Below are 16,898 nucleotides of genomic sequence, written 5' to 3'. Positions count from 1 at the left end.
TCACTGCCCTGTTATTACATACATACAGCGATGTCCGTCAATCACTGCCCTTACATACATACAGCACTGTCAGTCAATCACTGCTCTGTTATTAAATACATACAGCGCTGTACATCAATCACTGCCCTTACATACATACAGCACTGTCCATCAATCACTGCCGTTATTACTACATACAGCGCTGACAGTCAATCACTGCCCTTACATACATACAGCGCTGTCAGTCAATCACTGCCCTTACATACATACAGCGCTGTCAGTCAATCACTGCCCTGTTATTACATACATACAGCGCTGTCAGTCAATCACTGCCCTTACATACATACAGCGCTGTCAGTCAATCACTGCCCTTACATACATACAGTGCTGTCAGTCCATCACTGCCCTGTTATTACATACATACAGCGCTGACAGTCAATCACTGCCCTTACATACATAGAGCGCTGTCCATCAATCACTGCCCTGTTATTACATACATACAGCGCTGTCCATCAATCACTGCCCTGTTATTACATACATAGAGCGCTGTCCGTCAATCACTGCACTGTTATTACATACATACAGCGCTGTCCATCAATCACTGCCCTGTTATTACATACATAGAGCGCTATCAGTCAATCACTGCCCTGTCATTACATACATACAGCGCTGTCCGTCAATTGCTGCCCTTACATACATACCGCGCTGTCAGTCAATCACTGCCCTTACATACATACATCGCTGTCCATCAATCATTGCCCTGTCATTACATACGTACAGTGCTGTGAGTTAATCACTGCCCTGTTATTACATACATACAGCGCTGTCAGTCAATCACTGCCCTGTCATTACATACATACAGCGCTGTCCATCAATCACTGCCCTGTTATTACATACATACAGCGCTGTCCGTCAATCACTGCCCTTACATACATACAGCGCTGTCAGTCAATCACTGACCTGTTATTACATACATGCAGCGCTGTCCGTCAATCACTGCCCTTTCATTCCATACATACAGCGCTGTCCGTCAATCACTGCCCTTACATACATACAGCGCTGTCAGTCAATCACTGCCCTGTTATTACATACATACAGCGCTGTCAGTCAATCACTGCCCTTACATACATATAGCGCTGTCAGTCAATCACTGACCTGTTATTACATTCATACAGCGCTGTCCGTCAATCACTGCCCTTTCATTCCATACATACAGCGCTGTCCGTCAATCACTGCCCTTACATACATACAGCGCTGTCAGTCAATCACTGCCCTGTTATTACATACATACAGCGCTGTCAGTCAATCACTGCCCTTACATACATACAGCGCTGTCCATCAATCACTGCCCTGTTATTACAGACATACAGCGCTGTCAGTCAATCGCTGCCCTGTCATTATATACATACAGTACTGTCCATCAATCACTTCCCTGTTATTACATACATACAGCACTGTCAGTCAATCACTGCCCTGTTATTACATACATACAGCGCTGTCAGTCAATCACTGCCCTGTTATTACATACATACAGCGCTGTCAGTCAATCAATGCCCTTTCATTACATACATACAGTGCTGTCTGTCAATCACTGTCCTTACATACATACAGCACTGTCAGTCAATAACTGCCCTGTCATTATATACATACAGCACTGTCAGTCAATCACTGCCCTTTCATTCCATACATACAGCACTGTCAGTCAATCACTGCCCTTACATACATACAGCGCTGTCCATCAATCACTGCACTGTTATTACATACATACAGCGCTGTCCATCAATCACTGCCCTGTTATTACATACATAGAGCGCTGTCAGTCAATCACTCTCCTTACATACATACAGCGCTGTCATTCAATCACTGCCCTGTCATTATATACATACAGTACTGTCAGTCAATCACTGCCCTGTTATTACATACATACAGTACTGTCAGTCAATCACTGCCCTGTTATTACATACATACAGCGATGTCCGTCAATCACTGCCCTTACATACATACAGCACTGTCATTCAATCACTGCCCTGTTATTACATACATACAGCGCTGTCCATCAATCACTGCCCTTACATACTTACAGCGTTGTCCATCAATCACTGCCCTTACATACATACAGCACTGTCCATCAATCACTGCCCTGTTATTACTACATACAGCGCTGACAGTCAATCACTGCCCTTACATACATACAGCGCTGTCAGTCAATCACTGCCCTTACATACATGCAGCGCTGACAGTCAATCACTGCCCTTACATACATGCAGCGCTGTCCATCAATCACTGCTCTGTTATTAAATACATACAGCGCTGTCCATCAATCACTGTCCTGTTATTACATACATACAGCGCTGTCAGTCAATCACTGCCCTGTCATTACATACATACAGCGCTGTCCATCAATCACTGCCCTATTTTTACTACATACAGCGCTGTCAGTCAATCACTGCCCTGTTATTACATACATACAGCGATGTCCATCAATCACTGCCCTGTTATTACATACATATAGCACTATCCATCAATCACTGCCCTGTTATTACTACATACAGCGCTGACAGTCAATCACTGCCCTTACATACATACAGCGCTGTCAGTCAATCACTGCCCTGTTATTACATACATACAGCACTGTCAGTCAATCACTGCCCTTACAAACATACAGCGCTGTCAGTCAATCACTGCCCTTACATACATACAGCGCTGTCAGTCAATCACTGCCCTTACATACATACAGTGCTGTCAGTCAATCACTGCCCTGTTATTACATACATACAGCGCTGACAGTCAATCACTGCCCTTACATACATACAGCGCTGTCCGTCAATCACTGCCCTTACATACATACAGCGCTGTCAGTCAATCACTGACCTGTTATTACATACATGCAGCGCTGTCAGTCAATCACTGCCCTTACATACATACAGCGCTGTCAGTCAATCACTGACCTGTTATTACATACATACAGCGCTGTCCGTCAATCACTGCCCTTTCATTCCATACATACAGCGCTGTCCGTCAATCACTGCCCTTACATACATACAGCTCTGTCAGTCAATCACTGCCCTGTTATTACATACATACAGCGCTGTCCGTCAATCACTGCCCTTACATACATACAGCGCTGTCCATCAATCACTGCCCTGTTATTACATACATACAGCGCTGTCAGTCAATCACTGCCCTGTCATTATATACATACAGTACTGTCCATCAATCACTGCCCTGTTATTACATACATACAGCACTGTCAGTCAATCACTGCCCTGTTATTACATACATACAGCGCTGTCAGTCAATCACTGCCCTGTTATTACATACATACAGCGCTGTCAGTTAATCAATGCCCTTTCATTACATACATACAGTGCTGTCTGTCAATCACTGTCCTTACATACATACAGCACTGTCAGTCAATAACTGCCCTGTCATTATATACATACAGCACTGTCAGTCAATCACTGCCCTTACATACATACAGCGCTGTCCATCAATCACTGCACTGTTATTACATACATACAGCGCTGTCCATCAATCACTGCCCTGTTATTACATACATAGAGCGCTGTCAGTCAATCACTGTCCTTACATACATACAGCGCTGTCAGTCAATCACTGCCCTGTCATTATATACATACAGTACTGTCAGTCAATCACTGCCCTGTTATTACATACATACAGTACTGTCAGTCAATCACTGCCCTGTTATTACATACATACAGCGATGTCCGTCAATCACTGCCCTTACATACATACAACATTGTCATTCAATCACTGCCCTGTTATTACATACATACAGCGCTGTCCATCAATCACTGCCCTTACATACTTACAGCGCTGTCCATCAATCACTGCCATTACATACATACAGCACTGTCCATCAATCACTGCCCTGTTATTACTACATACAGCGCTGACAGTCAATCACTGCCCTTACATACATACAGCGCTGTCAGTCAATCACTGCCCTTACATACATACAGCGCTGACAGTCAATCACTGCCCTTACATACATGCAGCGCTGTCAGTCAATCACTGCTCTGTTATTAAATACATACAGCGCTGTCCATCAATCACTGTCCTGTTATTACATACATACAGCGCTGTCAGTCAATCACTGCCCTGTCATTACATACATACAGCGCTCTCCATCAATCACTGCCCTGTTATTACATACATAAAGCGATGTTCATCAATCACTGCCCTGTTATTACATACATATAGCACTGTCCATCAATCACTGCCCTGTTATTACGTACATACAGCGCTGTCCATCGATCACTGCCCTGTTATTACATATATACTGTGCTGTCCATCAATCACTGCCCTGTTATTACATACATAGAGCGCTGTCAGTCAATCACTGCCCTGTTATTACATACATACAGCGCTGTCCATCAATCACTGCCCTTACATACTTACAGCGCTGTCCATCGATCACTGCCCTTACATACATACAGCACTGTCCATCAATCACTGCCCTGATATTACTACATACAGCGCTGACAGTCAATCACTGCCCTTACATACATACAGCACTGTCAGTCAATCACTGCCCTGTTATTACATACATACAGCGCTGTCAGTCAATCACTGCCCTTACATACATACAGCGCTGTCAGTCAATCACTGCCCTTACATACATACAGCGCTGCCAGTCAATCACTGCCCTTACATACATACAGTGCTGTCAGTCAATCACTGCCCTGTTATTACGTACATACAGCGCTGACAGTCAATCACTGCCCTTACATACATACAGCGCTGTCCATCAATCACTGCCCTGTTATTACATACATACAGCGCTGTCCATCAATCACTGCCCTGTTATTACTACATACAGCGCTGTCAGTCAATCTCTGCCCTGTTATTACATACATACAGCGATGTCCATCAATCACTGCCCTGTTATTACATACATATAGCACTGTCCATCAATCACTGCCCTGTTATTACGTACATACAGTGCTGTCCATCAATCACTGCCCTGTTATTACATACATAGAGCGCTGTCAGTCAATCACTGCCCTGTTATTACATACATACAGCTCTGTCCATCAATCACTGCCCTTACATACTTACAGCGCTGTCCATCAATCACTGCCCTTACATACATACAGCACTGTCCATCAATCACTGCCCTGATATTACTACATACAGCGCTGACAGTCAATCACTGCCCTTACATACATACAGCGCTGTCAGTCAATCACTGCCCTGTTATTACATAAATACAGCGCTGTCAGTCAATCACTGCCCTTACATACATACAGCGCTGACAGTCAATCACTGCCCTTACATACATACAGCGCTGTCAGTCAATCACTGCCCTTACATACATACAGTGCTGTCAGTCAATCACTGCCCTGTTATTACATACATACAGCGCTGACAGTCAATCACTGCCCTTACATACAAACAGCGCTGTCCATCAATCACTGCCCTGTTATTACATACATACAGCGCTGTCCATCAATCACTGCCCTGTTATTACATACATAGAGCGCTGTCAGTCAATCACTGCCCTGTTATTACATACATACAGCGCTGTCAGTCAATCACTGCCCTGTTATTACATACATAGAGCGCTGTCAGTCAATCACTGCCCTGTTATTACATACATACAGCGCTGTCCGTAAATTGCTGCCCTTACATACATAAAGCGCTGTCAGTCAATCACTGCCCTTACATACATACAGCTCTGTCAGTCAATCACTGCCCTGTTATTACATACATACAGCGCTGCCAGTCAATCACTGCCCTGTTATTACATACATACAGCGCTGCCAGTCAATCACTGCCCTGTTATTACATACATACAGTGCTGTCCGTCAATCACTGCCCTTACATACATACAGCGCTGTCCATCAATCACTGCCCTGTTATTACATACATACAGCACTGTCAGTCAATCACTGCCCTGTTATTACATACATATAGCGCTGTCAGTCAATCACTGCCCTGTTATTACATACATACAGCGCTGTCAGTCATTCAATGCCCTTTCATTACATACATACAGCACTGTCAGTCAATAACTGCCCTGTCATTATGTACATACAGTACTGTCAGTCAATCACTGCCCTGTTATTACATACATACAGCGATGTCCGTCAATCACTGCCCTTACATACATACAGCACTGTCAGTCAATCACTGCTCTGTTATTAAATACATACAGCGCTGTACATCAATCACTGCCCTTACATACATACAGCACTGTCCATCAATCACTGCCGTTATTACTACATACAGCGCTGACAGTCAATCACTGCCCTTACATACATACAGCGCTGTCAGTCAATCACTGCCCTTACATACATACAGCGCTGTCAGTCAATCACTGCCCTGTTATTACATACATACAGCGCTGTCAGTCAATCACTGCCCTTACATACATACAGCGCTGTCAGTCAATCACTGCCCTTACATACATACAGTGCTGTCAGTCCATCACTGCCCTGTTATTACATACATACAGCGCTGACAGTCAATCACTGCCCTTACATACATAGAGCGCTGTCCATCAATCACTGCCCTGTTATTACATACATACAGCGCTGTCCATCAATCACTGCCCTGTTATTACATACATAGAGCGCTGTCCGTCAATCACTGCACTGTTATTACATACATACAGCACTGTCCATCAATCACTGCCCTGTTATTACATACATAGAGCGCTATCAGTCAATCACTGCCCTGTCATTACATACATACAGCGCTGTCCGTCAATTGCTGCCCTTACATACATACCGCGCTGTCAGTCAATCACTGCCCTTACATACATACATCGCTGTCCATCAATCATTGCCCTGTCATTACATACGTACAGTGCTGTGAGTTAATCACTGCCCTGTTATTACATACATACAGCGCTGTCAGTCAATCACTGCCCTGTCATTACATACATACAGCGCTGTCCATCAATCACTGCCCTGTTATTACATACATACAGCGCTGTCCGTCAATCACTGCCCTTACATACATACAGCGCTGTCAGTCAATCACTGACCTGTTATTACATACATGCAGCGCTGTCCGTCAATCACTGCCCTTTCATTCCATACATACAGCGCTGTCCGTCAATCACTGCCCTTACATACATACAGCGCTGTCAGTCAATCACTGCCCTGTTATTACATACATACAGCGCTGTCAGTCAATCACTGCCCTTACATACATATAGCGCTGTCAGTCAATCACTGACCTGTTATTACATTCATACAGCGCTGTCCGTCAATCACTGCCCTTTCATTCCATACATACAGCGCTGTCCGTCAATCACTGCCCTTACATACATACAGCGCTGTCAGTCAATCACTGCCCTGTTATTACATACATACAGCGCTGTCAGTCAATCACTGCCCTTACATACATACAGCGCTGTCCATCAATCACTGCCCTGTTATTACAGACATACAGCGCTGTCAGTCAATCGCTGCCCTGTCATTATATACATACAGTACTGTCCATCAATCACTTCCCTGTTATTACATACATACAGCACTGTCAGTCAATCACTGCCCTGTTATTACATACATACAGCGCTGTCAGTCAATCACTGCCCTGTTATTACATACATACAGCGCTGTCAGTCAATCAATGCCCTTTCATTACATACATACAGTGCTGTCTGTCAATCACTGTCCTTACATACATACAGCACTGTCAGTCAATAACTGCCCTGTCATTATATACATACAGCACTGTCAGTCAATCACTGCCCTTTCATTCCATACATACAGCACTGTCAGTCAATCACTGCCCTTACATACATACAGCGCTGTCCATCAATCACTGCACTGTTATTACATACATACAGCGCTGTCCATCAATCACTGCCCTGTTATTACATACATAGAGCGCTGTCAGTCAATCACTCTCCTTACATACATACAGCGCTGTCATTCAATCACTGCCCTGTCATTATATACATACAGTACTGTCAGTCAATCACTGCCCTGTTATTACATACATACAGTACTGTCAGTCAATCACTGCCCTGTTATTACATACATACAGCGATGTCCGTCAATCACTGCCCTTACATACATACAGCACTGTCATTCAATCACTGCCCTGTTATTACATACATACAGCGCTGTCCATCAATCACTGCCCTTACATACTTACAGCGTTGTCCATCAATCACTGCCCTTACATACATACAGCACTGTCCATCAATCACTGCCCTGTTATTACTACATACAGCGCTGACAGTCAATCACTGCCCTTACATACATACAGCGCTGTCAGTCAATCACTGCCCTTACATACATGCAGCGCTGACAGTCAATCACTGCCCTTACATACATGCAGCGCTGTCCATCAATCACTGCTCTGTTATTAAATACATACAGCGCTGTCCATCAATCACTGTCCTGTTATTACATACATACAGCGCTGTCAGTCAATCACTGCCCTGTCATTACATACATACAGCGCTGTCCATCAATCACTGCCCTATTTTTACTACATACAGCGCTGTCAGTCAATCACTGCCCTGTTATTACATACATACAGCGATGTCCATCAATCACTGCCCTGTTATTACATACATATAGCACTATCCATCAATCACTGCCCTGTTATTACTACATACAGCGCTGACAGTCAATCACTGCCCTTACATACATACAGCGCTGTCAGTCAATCACTGCCCTGTTATTACATACATACAGCGCTGTCAGTCAATCACTGCCCTTACAAACATACAGCGCTGTCAGTCAATCACTGCCCTTACATACATACAGCGCTGTCAGTCAATCACTGCCCTTACATACATACAGTGCTGTCAGTCAATCACTGCCCTGTTATTACATACATACAGCGCTGACAGTCAATCACTGCCCTTACATACATACAGCGCTGTCCATCAATCACTGCCCTGTTATTACATACATACAGCGCTGTCCATCAATCACTGCCCTGTTATTACATACATAGAGCGCTGTCAGTCAATCACTGCCCTGTTATTACATACATACAGTGCTGTCCATCAATCACTGCCCTGTTATTACATACATAGAGCGCTGTCAGTCAATCACTGCCCTGTCATTACATACATACAGCGCTGTCCGTCAATCGCTGCCCTTACATACATACAGCGCTGTCAGTCAATCACTGCCCTTACATACATACATCGCTGTCCATCAATCATTGCCCTGTCATTACATACATACAGTTCTGTCAGTTAATCACTGTCCTGTTATTACATACATACAGCGCTGTCAGTCAATCACTGCCCTGTCATTACATACATACAGCGCTGTCCATCAATCACTGCTCTGTTATTGCATACATACAGCGCTGTCCATCAATCACTGCCCTTACATACATACAGTGCTGTCCATCAATCACTGCCCTGTTATTACATACATACAGCGCTGATAGTCAATCACTGCCCTGTCATTATATACATACAGTACTATCCATCAATCACTGCCCTGTTATTACATACATACAGCACTGTCAGTCAATCACTGCCCTGTTATTACATACATACAGCGCTGTCAGTCAATCACTGCCCTGTTATTACATACATACAGCGCTGTCAGTCAATCACTGCCCTGTTATTACATACATACAGCGCTGTCAGTCAATCAATGCCCTTTCATTACATACATACAGCACTGTCAGTCAATCACTGCCCTGTTATTACATACATACAGCGCTGTCAGTCAATCACTGCCCTGTTATTACATACATACAGCGCTGTCAGTCAATCACTGCCCTGTTATTACATACATACAGCGCTGTCAGTCAATCAATGCCCTTTCATTACATACATACAGCACTGTCAGTCAATCACTGCCCTTACATACATACAGCGCTGTCCATCAATCACTGCCCTTACATACATACAGCGCTGTCAGTCAATCACTGCCCTATCGTTATATACATACAGTACTGTCAGTCAATCACTGCCCTGTTATTACATACATACAGCGATGTCCGTCAATCACTGCCCTTACCTACATACAGCACTGTCAGTCAATCACTGCTCTGTTATTACATACATACAGCGCTGTCCATCAATCACTGCCCTTACATACTTACAGCGCTGTCCATCAATCACTGCCCTTACATACATAGAGCACTTTCCATCAATCACTGCCCTGTTATTACATACATACAGCACTGTCCATCAATCACTGCCCTGTTATTACTACATACAGCGCTGACAGTCAATCACTGCCCTTACATACATACAGCGCTGTCAGTCAATCACTGCCCTTACATACATACAGTGCTGTCAGTCAATCACTGCCCTGTTATTACATACATACAGCGCTGACAGTCAATCACTGCCCTTACATACATACAGCGCTGTCCATCAATCACTGCTCTGTTATTAAATACATTCAGCGCTGTCCATCAATCACTATCCTGTTATTACATACATACAGCGCTGTCAGTCAATCACTGCCCTGTTATTACATACATACAGCGCTGTCCATCAATCACTGCCCTGTTATTACATACATATAGCGCTGTCCATCAATCACTGCCCTGTTATTACATACATACAGCGCTGTCCATCAATCACTGCCCTGTTATTACATATATACAGCGTTGTCCATCAATCACTGCCCTGTTATTACATACATAGAGCGCTGTCAGTCAATCACTGCCCTGTTATTACATACATACAGCGCTGTCCGTCAGTCACTGCCCTTACATACATACAGCGCTGTCCATCAATCACTGCACTGTTATTACATACATACAGCGCTGTCCATCAATCACTGCACTGTTATTACATACATACAGCGCTGTCCATCAATCACTGCCCTGTTATTACATACATAGAGCGCTGTCAGTCAATCACTGCCCTGTTATTACATACATACAGCGCTGTCAGTCAATCACTGCCCTGTTATTACATACATAGAGCGCTGCCAGTCAATCACTGCCCTGTTATTACATACATACAGCGCTGCCAGTCAATCACTGCCCTTACATACATACAGTGCTGTCCGTCAATCACTGCCCTTACATACATACAGCGCTGTCCATCAATCACTGCCCTGTTATTACATACATACAGCACTGTCAGTCAATCACTGCCCTGTTATTACATACATATAGCGCTGTCAGTCAATCACTGCCCTGTTATTACATACATACAGCGCTGTCAGTCAATCAGTGCCCTTTCATTACATACATACAGCACTGTCAGTCAATAACTGCCCTGTCATTATGTACATACAGTACTGTCAGTCAATCACTGCCCTGTTATTACATACATACAGCGATGTCTGTCAATCACTGCCCTTACATACATACTGCACTGTCAGTCAATCACTGCTCTGTTATTAAATACATACAGCGCTGTCCATCAATCACTGCCCTGTTATTACATACATACAGCGCTGTCCATCAATCACTGCCGTTATTACTACATACAGCGCTGACAGTCAATCACTGCCCTTACATACATACAGCGCTGTCAGTCAATCACTGCCCTTACATACATACAGCGCTGTCAGACAATCACTGCCCTGTTATTACATACATACAGCACTGTCAGTCAATCACTGCCCTTACATACATACAGCGCTGTCAGTCAATCACTGCCCGTACATACATACAGTGCTGTCAGTCCATCACTGCCCTGTTATTACATACATACAGCGCTGACAGTCAATCACTGCCCTTACATACATAGAGCGCTGTCCATCAATCACTGCCCTGTTATTACATACATACAGCGCTGTCCATCAATCACTGCCCTGTTATTACAAACATAGAGCGCTGTCCGTCAATCACTGCCCTGTTATTACATACATACAGCGCTGTCCATCAATCACTGCCCTGTCATTACATACATACAGCGCTGTCCGTCAATCGCTGCCCTTACATACATACAGCGCTGTCAGTCAATCACTGCCCTTACATACATACATCGCTGTCCATCAATCATTGCCCTGTCATTACATACGTACAGTGCTGTGAGTTAATCACTGCCCTGTTATTACATACATACAGCGCTGTCAGTCAATCACTGCCCTGTCATTACATACATACAGCGCTGTCCATCAATCACTGCCCTGTTATTACATACATACAGCGCTGTCCGTCAATCACTGCCCTTACATACATACAGTGCTGTCAGTCAATCACTGACCTGTTATTACATACATACAGCGCTGTCCGTCAATCACTGCCCTTTCATTCCATACATACAGCGCTGTCCGTCAATCACTGACCTGTTATTACATACATACAGCGCTGTCCGTCAATCACTGCCCTTTCATTCCATACATACAGCGCTGTCCGTCAATCACTGCCCATACATACATACAGCGCTGTCAGTCAATCACTGCCCTGTTATTACATACATACAGCGCTGTCCATCAATCACTGCCCTGTTATTACATACATACAGCGCTGTCAGTCAATCACTGCCCTGTCATTATATACATACAGTACTGTCCATCAATCACTGCCCTGTTATTACATACATACAGCACTGTCAGTCAATCACTGCCCTGTTATTACATACATACAGCGCTGTCAGTCAATCAATGCCCTTTCATTACATACATACAGTGCTGTCTGTCAATCACTGTCCTTACATACATACAGCACTGTCAGTCAATAACTGCCCTGTCATTATATACATACAGCACTGTCAGTCAATCACTGCCCTTTCATTCCATACATACAGCACTGTCAGTCAATCACTGCCCTTGCATACATACAGCGCTGTCCATCAATCACTGCACTGTTATTACATACATACAGCGCTCTCCATCAATCACTGCCCTGTTATTACATACATAGAGCGCTGTCAGTCAATCACTGTCCTTACATACATACAGCGCTGTCAGTCAATCACTGCCCTGTCATTATATACATACAGTACTGTCAGTCAATCACTGCCCTGTTATTACATACATACAGTACTGTCAGTCAATCACTGCCCTGTTATTACATACATACAGCGATGTCCGTCAATCACTGCCCTTACATACATACAGCACTGTCATTCAATCACTGCCCTGTTATTACATACATACAGCGCTGTCCATCAATCACTGCCCTTACATACTTACAGCGCTGTCCATCAATCACTGCCCTTACATACATACAGCACTGTCCATCAATCACTGCCCTGTTATTACTACATACAGCGCTGACAGTCAATCACTGCCCTTACATACATACAGTGCTGTCAGTCAATCACTGCCCTTACATACATACAGCGCTGACAGTCAATCACTGCCCTTACATACATGCAGCGCTGTCCATCAATCACTGCTCTGTTATTAAATACATACAGCGCTGTCCATCAATCACTGTCCTGTTATTACATACATACAGCGCTGTCAGTCAATCACTGCCCTGTCATTACATACATACAGCGCTGTCCATCAATCACTGCCCTGTTATTACTACATACAGCGCTGTCAGTCAATCACTGCCCTGTTATTACATACATACAGCGATGTCCATCAATCACTGCCCTGTTATTACATACATACAGCGCTGTCCATCAATCACTGCCCTGTCATTACATACATACAGTGCTGTCAGTTAATCACTGCCCTGTTATTACATACATACAGCGCTGTCTGTCAATCACTGCCCTTACATACATACAGCACTGTCAGTCAATCACTGCTCTGTTATTAAATACATACAGCGCTGTCCATCAATCACTGCCCTGTTATTACATACATACAGCGCTGTCCATCAATCACTGCCGTTATTACTACATACAGCGCTGACAGTCAATCACTGCCCTTACATACATACAGCGCTGTCAGTCAATCACTGCCCTTACATACATACAGCGCTGTCAGACAATCACTGCCCTGTTATTACATACATACAGCGCTGTCAGTCAATCACTGCCCTTACATACATACAGCGCTGTCAGTCAATCACTGCCCTTACATACATACAGTGCTGTCAGTCCATCACTGCCCTGTTATTACATACATACAGCGCTGACAGTCAATCACTGCCCTTACATACATAGAGCGCTGTCCATCAATCACTGCCCTGTTATTACATACATACAGCGCTGTCCATCAATCACTGCCCTGTTATTACAAACATAGAGCGCTGTCCGTCAATCACTGCCCTGTTATTACATACATACAGCGCTGTCCATCAATCACTGCCCTGTCATTACATACATACAGCGCTGTCCGTCAATCGCTGCCCTTACATACATACAGCGCTGTCAGTCAATCACTGCCCTTACATACATACATCGCTGTCCATCAATCATTGCCCTGTCATTACATACGTACAGTGCTGTGAGTTAATCACTGCCCTGTTATTACATACATACAGCGCTGTCAGTCAATCACTGCCCTGTCATTACATACATACAGCGCTGTCCATCAATCACTGCCCTGTTATTACATACATACAGCGCTGTCCGTCAATCACTGCCCTTACATACATACAGCGCTGTCAGTCAATCACTGACCTGTTATTACATACATACAGCGCTGTCCGTCAATCACTGCCCTTTCATTCCATACATACAGCGCTGTCCGTCAATCACTGACCTGTTATTACATACATACAGCGCTGTCCGTCAATCACTGCCCTTTCATTCCATACATACAGCGCTGTCCGTCAATCACTGCCCATACATACATACAGCGCTGTCAGTCAATCACTGCCCTGTTATTACATACATACAGCGCTGTCCATCAATCACTGCCCTGTTATTACATACATACAGCGCTGTCAGTCAATCACTGCCCTGTCATTATATACATACAGTACTGTCCATCAATCACTGCCCTGTTATTACATACATACAGCACTGTCAGTCAATCACTGCCCTGTTATTACATACATACAGCGCTGTCAGTCAATCAATGCCCTTTCATTACATACATACAGTGCTGTCTGTCAATCACTGTCCTTACATACATACAGCACTGTCAGTCAATAACTGCCCTGTCATTATATACATACAGCACTGTCAGTCAATCACTGCCCTTTCATTCCATACATACAGCACTGTCAGTCAATCACTGCCCTTACATACATACAGCGCTGTCCATCAATCACTGCACTGTTATTACATACATACAGCGCTCTCCATCAATCACTGCCCTGTTATTACATACATAGAGCGCTGTCAGTCAATCACTGTCCTTACATACATACAGCGCTGTCAGTCAATCACTGCCCTGTCATTATATACATACAGTACTGTCAGTCAATCACTGCCCTGTTATTACATACATACAGCGATGTCCGTCAATCACTGCCCTTACATACATACAGCACTGTCATTCAATCACTGCCCTGTTATTACATACATACAGCGCTGTCCATCAATCACTGCCCTTACATACTTACAGCGCTGTCCATCAATCACTGCCCTTACATACATACAGCACTGTCCATCAATCACTGCCCTGTTATGACTACATACAGCGCTGACAGTCAATCACTGCCCTTACATACATACAGTGCTGTCAGTCAATCACTGCCCTTACATACATACAGCGCTGACAGTCAATCACTGCCCTTACATACATGCAGCGCTGTCCATCAATCACTGCTCTGTTATTAAATACATACAGCGCTGTCCATCAATCACTGTCCTGTTATTACATACATACAGCGCTGTCAGTCAATCACTGCCCTGTCATTACATACATACAGCGCTGTCCATCAATCACTGCCCTGTTATTACTACATACAGCGCTGTCAGTCAATCACTGCCCTGTTATTACATACATACAGCGATGTCCATCAATCACTGCCCTGTTATTACATACATACAGCGCTGTCCATCAATCACTGCCCTGTCATTACTTACATACAGTGCTGTCAGTTAATCACTGCCCTGTTATTACATACATACAGCGCTGTCAGTCAATCAGTGTCCTGTCATTACATACATACAGCGCTGTCCATCAATCACTGCTCTGTTATTGCATACATACAGCGCTGTCTGTCAATCACTGCCCTTACATACATACAGTGCTGTCAGTCAATCACTGCCCTGTTATTACATACATACAGCGCTGTCCGTCAATCACTGCCCTTTCATTCCATACATACAGCGCTGTCCGTCAATCACTGCCCTTACATACATACAGCGCTGTCAGTCAATCACTTCCCTTACATACATACAGCACTGTCCGTCAATCACTGCCCTTCCATACATACAGCGCTGTCAGTCAATCACTGCCCTGTTATTACATACATACAGCGCTGTCCATCAATCACTGCCCTTACATACATACAGCGCTGTCAGTCAATCACTGCCCTGTTATTACATACATACAGCGCTGTCCATCAATCACTGCCCTGTTATTACATACATACAGCGCTGTCAGTCAATCACTGCCCTTTCATTCCATACATACAGCGCTGTCCGTCAATCACTGCCCTTACATACATACAGCGCTGTCAGTCAATCACTGCCCTGTTATTACATACATACAGCGCTGTCCGTCAATCACTGCCCTTTCATTCCATACATACAGCGCTGTACGTCAATCACTGCCCTTACATACATACAGCGCTGTCAGTCAATCACTGCCCTGTTATTACATACATACAGCGCTGTCCGTCAATCACTGCCCTTACATACATACAGCGCTGTCCATCAATCACTGCCCTGTTATTACATACATACAGCGCTGTCAGTCAATCACTGCCCTGTCATAATATACATACAGTACTGTCCATCAATCACTGCCCTGTTATTACATACATACAGCACTGTCAGTCAATCACTGCCCTGTTATTACATACATACAGCGCTGTCAGTCAATCACTGCCCTGTTATTACATACATACAGCGCTGTCAGTCAATCAATGCCCTTTCATTACATACATACAGTGCTGTCTGTCAATCACTGTCCTTACATACATACAGCACTGTCAGTCAATAACTGCCCTGTCATTATATACATACAGCA

The sequence above is a fragment of the Carcharodon carcharias genome, chromosome 13 (genome assembly GCF_017639515.1).
Source record: "Carcharodon carcharias isolate sCarCar2 chromosome 13, sCarCar2.pri, whole genome shotgun sequence".
In the NCBI taxonomy this organism is placed as follows: Eukaryota; Metazoa; Chordata; class Chondrichthyes; order Lamniformes; family Lamnidae; genus Carcharodon; species Carcharodon carcharias.
This window is presented reverse-complemented; position numbering follows the sequence as displayed.